This window comes from Myiozetetes cayanensis, unplaced genomic scaffold (genome assembly GCF_022539395.1).
Source record: "Myiozetetes cayanensis isolate MyiCay16 unplaced genomic scaffold, myiCay2020 scf20-37, whole genome shotgun sequence".
Taxonomy (NCBI): Eukaryota; Metazoa; Chordata; class Aves; order Passeriformes; family Tyrannidae; genus Myiozetetes; species Myiozetetes cayanensis.
In genome coordinates this window covers 7,764,026-7,774,611 of record NW_026087412.1, presented here as the reverse complement: position 1 = coordinate 7,774,611, position 10,586 = coordinate 7,764,026, and positions in this window count along the sequence as shown.

Below are 10,586 nucleotides of genomic sequence, written 5' to 3'. Positions count from 1 at the left end.
TGATGTGTTACTCATTCTGTGCTTTTTGGAAAGGTGTGTCTACACAAATTAACCTTCCCATCTTTAATCATGGGCTTTACTGTTTTCCTTTTGAATCCAGTGCATGTGTTCTGTCTACACATGCACACATCCACAGAAAGAGCTGTGTAAATGTGGTGTGGGAGTTATTTTCTGCATGTAAAAAAAAAAAAATTTTACCCCGTGTTTACTCATTTCACACATACACAGAAAGCTGCCATTTTGCTATTCCATCTTCTATTTCATTTTTCCCCAGATCCTGGCAATAATTGATTTGTGACTTTTTTTCTCATTTGTTTCTTTCTTCAGACACTGTAATTTTGACTTGACACTGTAATTTTGACTTGTCCCAGGATCTATATTATTGATCTTGTGTGGTTTGTCTCACTCTGGCAAATATTTCTATTCCTATTCCAGTCGGATTGACTTTGGTTTGTTGGTCAATTTGTGAGCTGGCAAGCTCCTAAGTGACTCCTGGTGTCTATGTAATACAGTGAAAAGGAAGATTCAGCTGTAGTGTTTCTGAAGGGGGGTATTTATTATGGCTACTTGGTGTTTAGAGGATCTTGTACTACTCTTTCTAGCCCTCAGGCACATTAAATTGTTGACTGTTATCAGTGTCCCATAGTTTCCATTGGCTGGGCTGGGTCCTGGGGACTATTTAAGTTACACAACCTGCCTTGTGTCCTTAGAGCAAGAGCTTGCCCAGAAAATCAGGGAAAACTTCATTATGTTAAGTGTACAAAAGCATGACAAAATTCTTGCATAACACTCATTTGTGCTAATCAAAGATTTTCTACACAAAAATGTGTCCTTTTCTATTAAAATTGAAGAAACCCCTGCTGCCCATAGTGGCAGTTGTAGCCATGATGGTGTGGTTGGTCCCTTCCCAGGTCAGCCAGCACTTCCTAACAGGAACAGGATGAAGCGGCGAAAACAGCCTTGAGTTTTGGATGAGACACTGAGTGGCTGTTTCTTCTTCAGCTCCTAAGCTGCCCTTTTGGGGTTTGTACCCTGAACTTCCCCACTCTTTTAGTTTAACTAATGGGTATGTCCCCCTTATAGACTGGAAAAACTGTCTTTGTTTCCCCATCCTGAAGGTGTGCAGCTCTGCTAAGAGGAACTGCATCCAATCAACAACATCCCTAAAAAGTTGCAACGAGGGTCCATTGAGTTTGTCTGTGTATTTTTTTTCAAGGAAAAGCATCAAGATCAAAGTCTGAGAAAACCATTTGATCTTCCAGCTGTAAACAACTACTAAAAGAGAACATATGCTATATTTAATTACCCTCCATTGAGGTGCTTGTATCCAAACTCTGACAGCTACTTGAGTTTCTTTTCCCCTCGTTTGGAAGAAATGGGTAGCTACAGGGGATGGGCATTGTGAGAAAAGATGAGTGAAGAAGGTAGAAGAGTTGAACAAGTTTCACTCCTTGACCCCTTCTTATCTCCTGCTGGAGCTGGTAGAATTCAGCTGGGATGTTGGTCTTGCTTTAGGAGTGTACCCACGAGTACTGGCTCTCCCATTCCGGTACCCATTGGCTGTTCACAAAAATGTCATCCAGAAAGCCCTTGTGTATGAGTCCTTATCCTCAGACGTTTTCTTTTGTATGTATCCTCCCAAGAGTAAAACTGACAGATGGCTAAATTTGAATAGTAGTTCCCAGTTTTATAGCTAATTATCAAAAAGGCCTTGCTTTGCTTCCCTCCCTCTCTTCCCCCACACTCATCAACTACTTGAACAAGATGAAGTGGTGACCTAATCACACCAGAACTGTGGAGTCTGTAGTGAAGATGGAGTCAGGCTGGTCTAGTAGAGGGTTTGTGTGTTGAACTTTCAGCACATCGATCCCTGACTCTAATGGAATTATCTGTATTCTGAATTCACGCCTCCTTTAACATTTTAGAGCAGCACCCAGGTGGCAAAATTCAGTAGAAGGCAGTGGATTTCGTAGTAATTTGTGTGAATTATTGAGTCATTACTATAATGAGAAGTAATTATCTATGTTACCTTGGAAGGTTGATTCACTGGATAGCTGATCAATCTGGAATATTTCCAGTGGCAAGGAGCATTAAAGAAAAATAGGTAAGCAGGTAAAGATGCAACACAGCAAGTGTCCTATATTTATCATGAGGAGACCTGCTGGATTATTCACAGGGTTTATATCAACAACATTAACAAGGTTTAAGGTTTGACAAATTCTGCCTCAGTGTTTGATACTCTTGAAGTTATAATAAGTAGTTAGGCTAAATTGCATCCCAGGAAACTTATTTTTCTTCTTCATTCCCCCCCTCTTCCAAGCTTCTTAGGTATGATTTTGTTCCAAAAAATGATGCATAGCCATGAAATGGCTTTGCCCTTTATCACTCCAGCATAGGAGAAGATAAACCGAACAGACCTGTTTATTCATTTTGGAGGAAAAAAACAAAATTAAAAGGCTTCTGTGTATTGTGGTAATGTAATTCCTAATCAATGACAGTGGGTTTAACAGAGATTTATGGGTTTTTAATTTGTAAGATTAATGGCTACATACATTGATCCTGTCAAAATGACAGTATCATGGTCACGTACCTCATGGAACAGATAGCGACCTCCTGCCAGACACGTCCTTAAGGAAATGCAATTATCGCTGCCCATTTTACAGTGCTTAACTTTTTTTCTCTCAGTAAGTGACAACAGAAAGGGTTTTGAGCATAAATTAATCTTTCTAGATGAACTGTTAACCCTTCATGACTAGCAGCTAGTTTCATTAACTCAATGCCTGCATACTGTTTTCCGGAGTGGCCCTGGCAAATAAAATAAAGCAGTGCCAGAAGTACCATCTGGAGGCTCTCTGGAGCACTCTGCTCCAGCAGCCATGTGGAGGATCAGATCTGCAATGTGACTGTCTCATGCTGGACTTCATTTCTGCAGCAGTCACCAACAGGGCACTTGGCAACGTGACTTTTCCAAATGTATATGTAGGTACACAGACCATAAAGGTGAGCTCTTACTGTGGACAGGTAGGAAATGCAGAGGTGGGAGGATATCTGCTCTAGCTGTGTCTGTTCCTGGGACAGCAGAGTTGTCATAATGTCTGGTTATGTGTAATTACAAGATTATCTGATGGCCTGTGCCCCAAGAGCTGAGTGAGGTGCCAGGTCTGGGACGAGGTCCAGGTGAAGAGCTGCCATCAGTGTCACCGCTCTGCTGCTGGGTGACTGAGATGTCCTGTGCTTGCCTGTAGATCTCCCACCTTGTATTGGGCTGAAAGACATGCCACAGCACAATCTCTTCTTGGGTCTGAAAATTGGTTTCTAATAAAATGTGTATGAAATGTTGTGAAGGGGGATGGAGAAGTCTTAGCGGGGGCTTAGAAATCCCAGCTGACATCTCAAAGGTCATCAGGAGGACAATATTAGTGCTAATCCCAGAGCACTTGGTCCCCAGTGCTGTGGGGAACCACTGTGCTGTCCTCTGTTTCTGAACTGGTCTGATCTTCTCATGTTTCTGCTTCTACTGTGATGACTCCCACGCTTCTTAAGCTGTAAGTCCATCACTTTCTTTTCAGGCTGTTTCTTTTTTGGGAATGATCAGGCAATTTCATCAGACATTAAAGTATTTCCAAGTAATAGCCTGGCAATGGTTTCAGACAGGCAAGAGAAGTGTCATGAAATGTAAGGCTGTTTTTGTCCAAAAGAGTTTCCAGCCTATGTTGGTTGAAATGCTCATAGAAGCAATTTTTGAATATCTATATGCATCTCATCAGCAGTCAGTCAGTGAGTTCCTATGTTGAGAAGCAGATTCTGCTGCATAGGTAGGTCATCAAAATATTATAACTTATGGGGAAATCTGCTGAAAAACACAGCCAGAGATGTCAGCAGTAAGTAACAACACTGGAATGTCTTAAAGGTCCTGAGAAGCCAGGAGGCAAAGTCACTGATGATTGCGAGACTTAATTCAGCATAATTTCCTGCATCTTTTTCATGTCTAGGGTACTTATGTCTCAGGTGACATGCTTCAGTGTGTGGAGAAAACTCTCATATCCTAAAAGGCTTCTGCTGAGGGAAAGAGTTCAAGGGCTATGTCCAAGCTTATTTGAGAAGTCAATGGCACAGCTGGGAACAGAATGGAGACATAAATCTTCATTGGCACCTTTTAAACCTGAATTCCTCCATCATTTTATATGAAGCAATGCTACAGGGAATTTGCTGCAGTTACTGACACCTGCCAAACTTGATGCAGGATGTGCTTTTTCTCCATGTGAGCTGTTACACTGAGATGAAGCATTTGTTCTTGGAATTCAACAAACTTATGCTGTATCCAGAAAGAAAGGCTGGGATTTTTTTTTTTTTAAGTAAAGTATGAATTTAATCCTCAGTCACATGTTTTTTGTGATGGTAAGTAGCTCCTTAGGGGGAACTGGTCTTCCTTGTTCACTTCCCCTTTTTACTGTTGTTGCCTCTGACAGGGTGCAGGAGCAAAGGGAGGCTACAACTCTTATTTGCTATGACATAAAGCTCAACCGGTCCTTTTGAATGTGTGAGAATTTATAATTGCCCTATTGAAGTTTAACACTGCAGTTGGTTTCCTTGGCTTTCTTTATTTCATACTGATGCTTTAAGACAGGAAGCAATTGTAAGCCTTACTTTGTGCTTGAATGTTGTTTGTTCAGGACTTGCTTGTGGTGGTGTTTCCCCAGGGACTTTAAGATGGTAGAAATGGTTGGAATGCACTAACAGCCATCTTGGGAAACTGCACCCTCTCCTTGTCTCCTGGATTTTACAGCCCTGGCTCTGTTTTCACAGTCAGTAGCCTTCTGTGCATTTGTGATTTCTCTTATTGTTTCATCTTAGTCTTTCATGTGCATTCAATGCAAAAAATGTTGTATGAAGCTCTTGGCTTCTCCCTGGTATTGGCCTGGTTTGATGTGTTTTAGGGCTCTGTCCTCTGGAGCTGGCTGCTTGCTCCAGAGCAGAAGACAGCAGCATAACAAGGCCAATGTGACCTAAATTGCTGACCTGGATGCTGGCATGCATTCCCTGGAAATATGCAGGTTTCTTGTTCCTGAATCCTTAAACTATTGAAAAGAACCTCAGCTTTTCCTCTTCAGTCAAGCCATGAAGGCAAGTGTCTTTGCCACAGAAACTTGTCCCTAGTGACCACCCATGGTACTGGCAGCATTTGATATGAATGATGAAGCCACATTCAACTTATTACAGCTTTGCCAGGTAACATTAGCTTTAGCACAGCTGTCCCTGCACACAGGGGGTACATCGTGGTTACCTGAGGGAGCCAGGGATCTACTGGAAATTGTGCATTGCCTTTAAAGTGGCTCTTTAATGTAGGATCATCTATTTGCAGCAATATTTCCAGCAGGTTTCTGCATCAGTGCAGTTCTCAAAGCAAACTATTTATTAAAAACAAAAATAAAAATCCAGACAGTGCTCCTGGGGAGTATCCCCACATCCTGGAGAGCAGCTGTCCATCCTAACCCCAGGTGTTGAAGCAACTCCCTATACCTGCTGAGAGGCCAGTCAAGACTTAATAGTGTGCCCAGTTCTTTATAAACTGTGTTCACAAAGCGTTCATGTGCCTGCAGGTATCAGCATGTCCTTTACCTGACTGCACTAACTCGGCCTTCAGCTCTTGCTTGTTTATTTACGTCAAGGAAAGGTTGGTTTTAGGAACTGTAAAATTGAGATGTCTTGGTGAGGACAATGTGATTTAAAAGGCTGATCCAGATGAGCTGCTTCTGAAATATCATTTATTTGGATCATCCAGCGCTTAGCTGGGAGCTCACTGGACATGAGCAGCTCACATTTCTGAGCCCCTCTGTGTATGAGCTGTGTCACAAACTTCATCAATGAGCATCGTGTGGCCAGTGGGAATATGCTGGTGCTGCCTGAGGAGATGGGGCTTTGCAGGTGCAGGGAATGGCTTTGCCAGGAGGTGAGGTCAGGGGGGTGGCACTCACCACTCACACCTGTCAGGAGGCTGGTATGTACCAGTCTGAGAACCCACAGCAATATTCATCTCTCCACCTGCTTCCTCATAATGTGAGAGCTGTGCTGGAGGCTGCCAAACTCTAATGGCCCACGAGAGTTGTGTGGAGTCAGTTGAGCTGTTTGCTACAGAGGGCTGGTGTGGCTCCAAGTAAGGGTGGGAATGATGGATGTACAAACTGGCTCTGAAGGATAAGGTCAGAATATCTGTGAGAATGCAAAAGATGGATCTTCCCTACCTAATACCTGCTGCCAAAAGGTATTGATTTACAAGAAAGGGGTCAGTGTTCCTCTTCATGACCCACTGATGTAGTGAGAAATGGACGGGAGGGAACATGCTGTGGTCCCAGTCTGGCTGTGGGTAGATGTGGGACTCCTGAACTGAGAAGGATATCCAATGGCCTGGGGAGGAGAAATGATGGCCACGGAGGCAGGAGGACTGTATGGTGGAAACTAATCATACAGAGGTTTGCCTTTAGGAAAACTAAATGGAGGAAAGTATAGCAAAGACTTTTAACTTGAAATTAATAGTTTGTTTTCCAGGAAATGTGTGCAAAGTAGATTTTAAATGCTCTGCCTCTTATAAACATGTGAGGATGAGTTTTGTTGAATCCATGTAGTAGTCAATATTTTTTATCTCCTGGAACGTTTAAACCTTTTAACCTGGTTCCAAAACCATGCAGAGCTGCTTGAACTATGGCTTAACTCAGCTCTCCTGGAGTTTATCCACAACTCCAGTGGCAATTTCTTGGTGTTCATGAACCTGAACCTGGGTCTCTGCAGGTGAGTCCTGCATTGCTGAAGGGGACACAGTGGGAATGCTGGTGGGCAGCGTGTTCTGCCATCTGGGGCTTTCTCTCCCTGATACCAATCAAACACCTCACTAAGTGGGCAAGGCTAGGAATGACTCACTGCAGAGAAAAATGACTTATACATCTCCTCCAGAGTTTAATGGACGGGGGAAAGGTGATAACCAACAAAGATATTGATATTTCTCCTTTGCTGCTTTGTGGGGTTCAAGAGGATAGCTAGTGCAGAGAGGCCTGAGTGGAGAATGGTTTGGTTTTGTTTAACGCGCATTAGCAGCACTGATAAATTGTCACCTCTGCCATTGCCTTTACCTGCCAGACTGTGGCTGAATCCACTCTTGGGGGTACCTTGCAGCATGTTTGCTTGATGTGATGCAGTAATTGTACCATTTGGCAGACATGGGGGCTTTACCCAACGGGTGGGAGGTTCTCTCTATCAAGTGATGCTGTAAATGTGTAAGATTACACAGAACCCTAAAACTAATGTGACTGTGTGCTAATGTCATGAGGTGATGAGCTGCAAGGGCAACTCCCTCTGTTTTGGGAGAAGAGCAGGGAAGGCTGTGCTGCAAGGGAGTGCCACCTGTGACCAAAATCTTGTTACTCAAAACCAGTATAACTTGGAAGCAGCACTTTTCCTCCATAGTGCTGTTCTCCTACTCACTCTGCCCCAGAGGAAGACAAGAGTGTCCAAGCCCCTCTCTGTCTGAGGTGGATTATGGGGCAGCCCCTAAAAAATAGCTCCTTCTATGTGGTCTGCAGCACCCTTGGTCTCTGTGGGGACCTGGTACAACACCTCCAAGTTGGTGATCAGAGGAACAGCCTTTCTGCTGCTTTTTACTGTGGTTGGACTTAAGAGTCTTTTTCAACCTAAATGATTCTATGATTCTGTAGTGGCCTAATCCTTGCCTTTGTGCCTTCTGGATTCCTCCCTGCAGAGATCCGCTGGTGCTCCTGAGATTTGTATTTCTTTTATTTACACTAATGTGTTCCTGTATTAGGTGACAGCCTTATCAGAATGGCCACTGCCCTCTGCCCATGAATTCCCCTGTGCTGCTCTTCTGTTTTCCCCGCTTTGATAATTCCTAGTAGTTTAATTAAACTGCAAATTTCCTCCCTTCCCTGTTCATTCTCGTCTCTGAATAAGTGGTGCAGTAGCTCACAGTGAGTGTGGTGGCTTTGCATGTTAAGCAGGTCTCTCCAGCTAGTCTGCAGATGTGTAGCCTTATCTTCACCCCGCGGGCGCCGCTCTCCTCGGTGCTCCCAGACAAACACCGAGCGCTGTTCTCCTCCTCGGTGCGCACCGGCTTTGGCTGCGAGCGCTGAATTGTCGGGCAGGAGCCTCCCCGCACGCAGCTGCTCAGCTTTAGTGCTGCTGATTGCTGGAGTTTACACACACTCACTCCTGGAAAAAAAGGGTCATGCCAGTGCAAGATTGGCTTAAATGAAAACTGGTTTATTATGCACGTGGCTCTTCCTACAGGCAGCTGATTAAGTAGCCAGCTGCGGCCAGATGTCTGCCGGAGATCCTCCGGGATGCGCGGAGCTCCAGAGCACGGTTTGGATGACTTGCAGTTGTGCCTGCTTGTTGGCTCAGCCAGACTGGTGGTACTTTTTGTCCCAGTTTGCCCCCTCAGTCAGTGAGGGGCTGCTCGTTGTCGCCGCTGCTGATGTGTGGAGCATCAGAGGGAGAGGACTCACCTCTGGTTCACTGGGAGCTGTGCTGGCACTGAGGGGGACTCACAGTTCAAACACTTTTATCTATCAGAATAGTATCTTGGTTCTCTTCACTTGATTTGTACTTTTCTAACCTGAGTCAGCTGTAATCTATAAAGCAGCTTTCAGCTAATTTTTCCCTATATGACATCAATTAATACTAGTTTTATTAAAATATTATTTTTATTAATAATGTAAAATAATTTAATTATTTTAATAATTAAAATGGCAAGGACATCACCACAGGGTGCCTGTTTCTGTTCCATGTTATTTGTTGGCTTTCCCACAACCCCTTTCCAAGGCTAACCTGCCTCTGATGGACTCCTGGAGCAGTAGGCTCTGCCTGGACACCACACATGTCCCTGCAAAGTCCTCAGGCCAAGGGCTGTTTCTTTATGCTGCTGAACAGCACCAGCCAACACTGAGCCATGCTCAGCTGAAGGTCTTCAGTACCCTCTGTTACAGCAAATTAATCTTCTGACTGTAATATTCAATATCATACTTTTGCCTGTGGTTCATCTTGTCCATTTAGTCTGCCAGAAGAAGGCGTAGAGTGAGAAGTGGGTGGAGCAGCATTTCTAGCCTGTTGGTAAGGCAGGGAAACATGACCCTTTAGTATTTTTTTTGACACAATTTTGTAATTGTAATAAATATTTATGTGTCTTTGGTCCACTGTAGAAAGCTAATACTAAATTCACTTTTGATGCCTATTTATTACCAAAGGCTGGAGCCTTTCAACCCCCTTGTGTCTGGTAACTCCCAGGAATTAATTGTGTGCTGTCAAAAAGGCAGATCCCACAAATCCAGCCCCAGACTGCTAAGAGAGGGATTATCATTTAATAGTTCAGGACTGTATGGGTCTGCTTTTTATTCTACTCTTCTTGGTGTGTTTAAAGAGGTTTTTAAAGAACTGAAAGCTGAGGCAGAAGTCAGTGAGTTCAGTGGGGAGGGCATTGGAGTGTCCCATCTGCAGCATCCACTGCAAGAGCTGCTGAGAGGGCTGTGGCTGCATGCAGGAATCACTCAGAGTAGCTGCTCGCTCTCAGGGCTCTCATATTGTCCCTCAGAGCAGCCCCAGTGGGATGACCTGGCTCAGGGAACACCTCAGCTGTCCTTTGAGCTGCTTCCAAGGAAGCACAGTCCCTGTGTGTTCTGCTGCCTGCCTCATCTCATAATTCTGTGCATCAACCCACCAAACTCTATTTAAAACCAGTGGGGCTGCTAGGAAGGCTTTTGCTGAGCCTCCCTGCTTCAGTCAATAGCCTGTCTTCCAACTCCCAGGACAAATTTACCTGAGGAAAATTCATAACCACTTCTTGTTGTTCCAGCTGTTACATCAAGTTCTTCTGCACTGCTATTTATCCCTTTATATACATGTGCCTATAGCACATGAAGACTTATAAAATGCAATTAATACTGTGCTGTATCTTTAGAAGTGTCTGTGATTACATTCTGGGATTTTTCTCAGCTGCTTTCTGTTGGTGACTCATCGTCATTCAAGCCCAGCTGGCACAACTGGGTTCTTGGTTGTTTCTGGCTGCTGAGGTTTTATAGCAAATGTATTGTTAAAGGCAGACAACTGGAGAACCTTGTGTTTATTACTATTGAATTCATCCCATTTTTATCACTGCCATCTTCAAAGTCATCTGGTTCTTACATGAAATACCTGTCCTTCAGTCCTCTGGTATATAATTCTGGCAGTATAATTCCTTTTTTAATAACCCCTACATTTCATCAGTACTTCTCATGCTGTAACTGTTAATGAAAGTATCAAGACAGGCAGATCCCAGGCTCCTTCCTTGAGGAACAACTCCGATAAGCTCCATGACATCTGACATTGACCCTTTCTGCAGTGCCCCTTTCCCCTGACTTGTCTCTGAAGCTGCCCTTTAAAACCTGTTCCCAGCCTTTCAGAGCAGGGAAATCTGACAAGCAGGTCGGGCATTGCCTGGATGGCCCTCTCCTCTAGGGTGTTCAGCTTCACAGTTCTTGACCTCTAAGATACTGGATGCTTTCTGGGCAGTTTTGTCTCTATTCTCTGCTTAGTTTTAATATTTT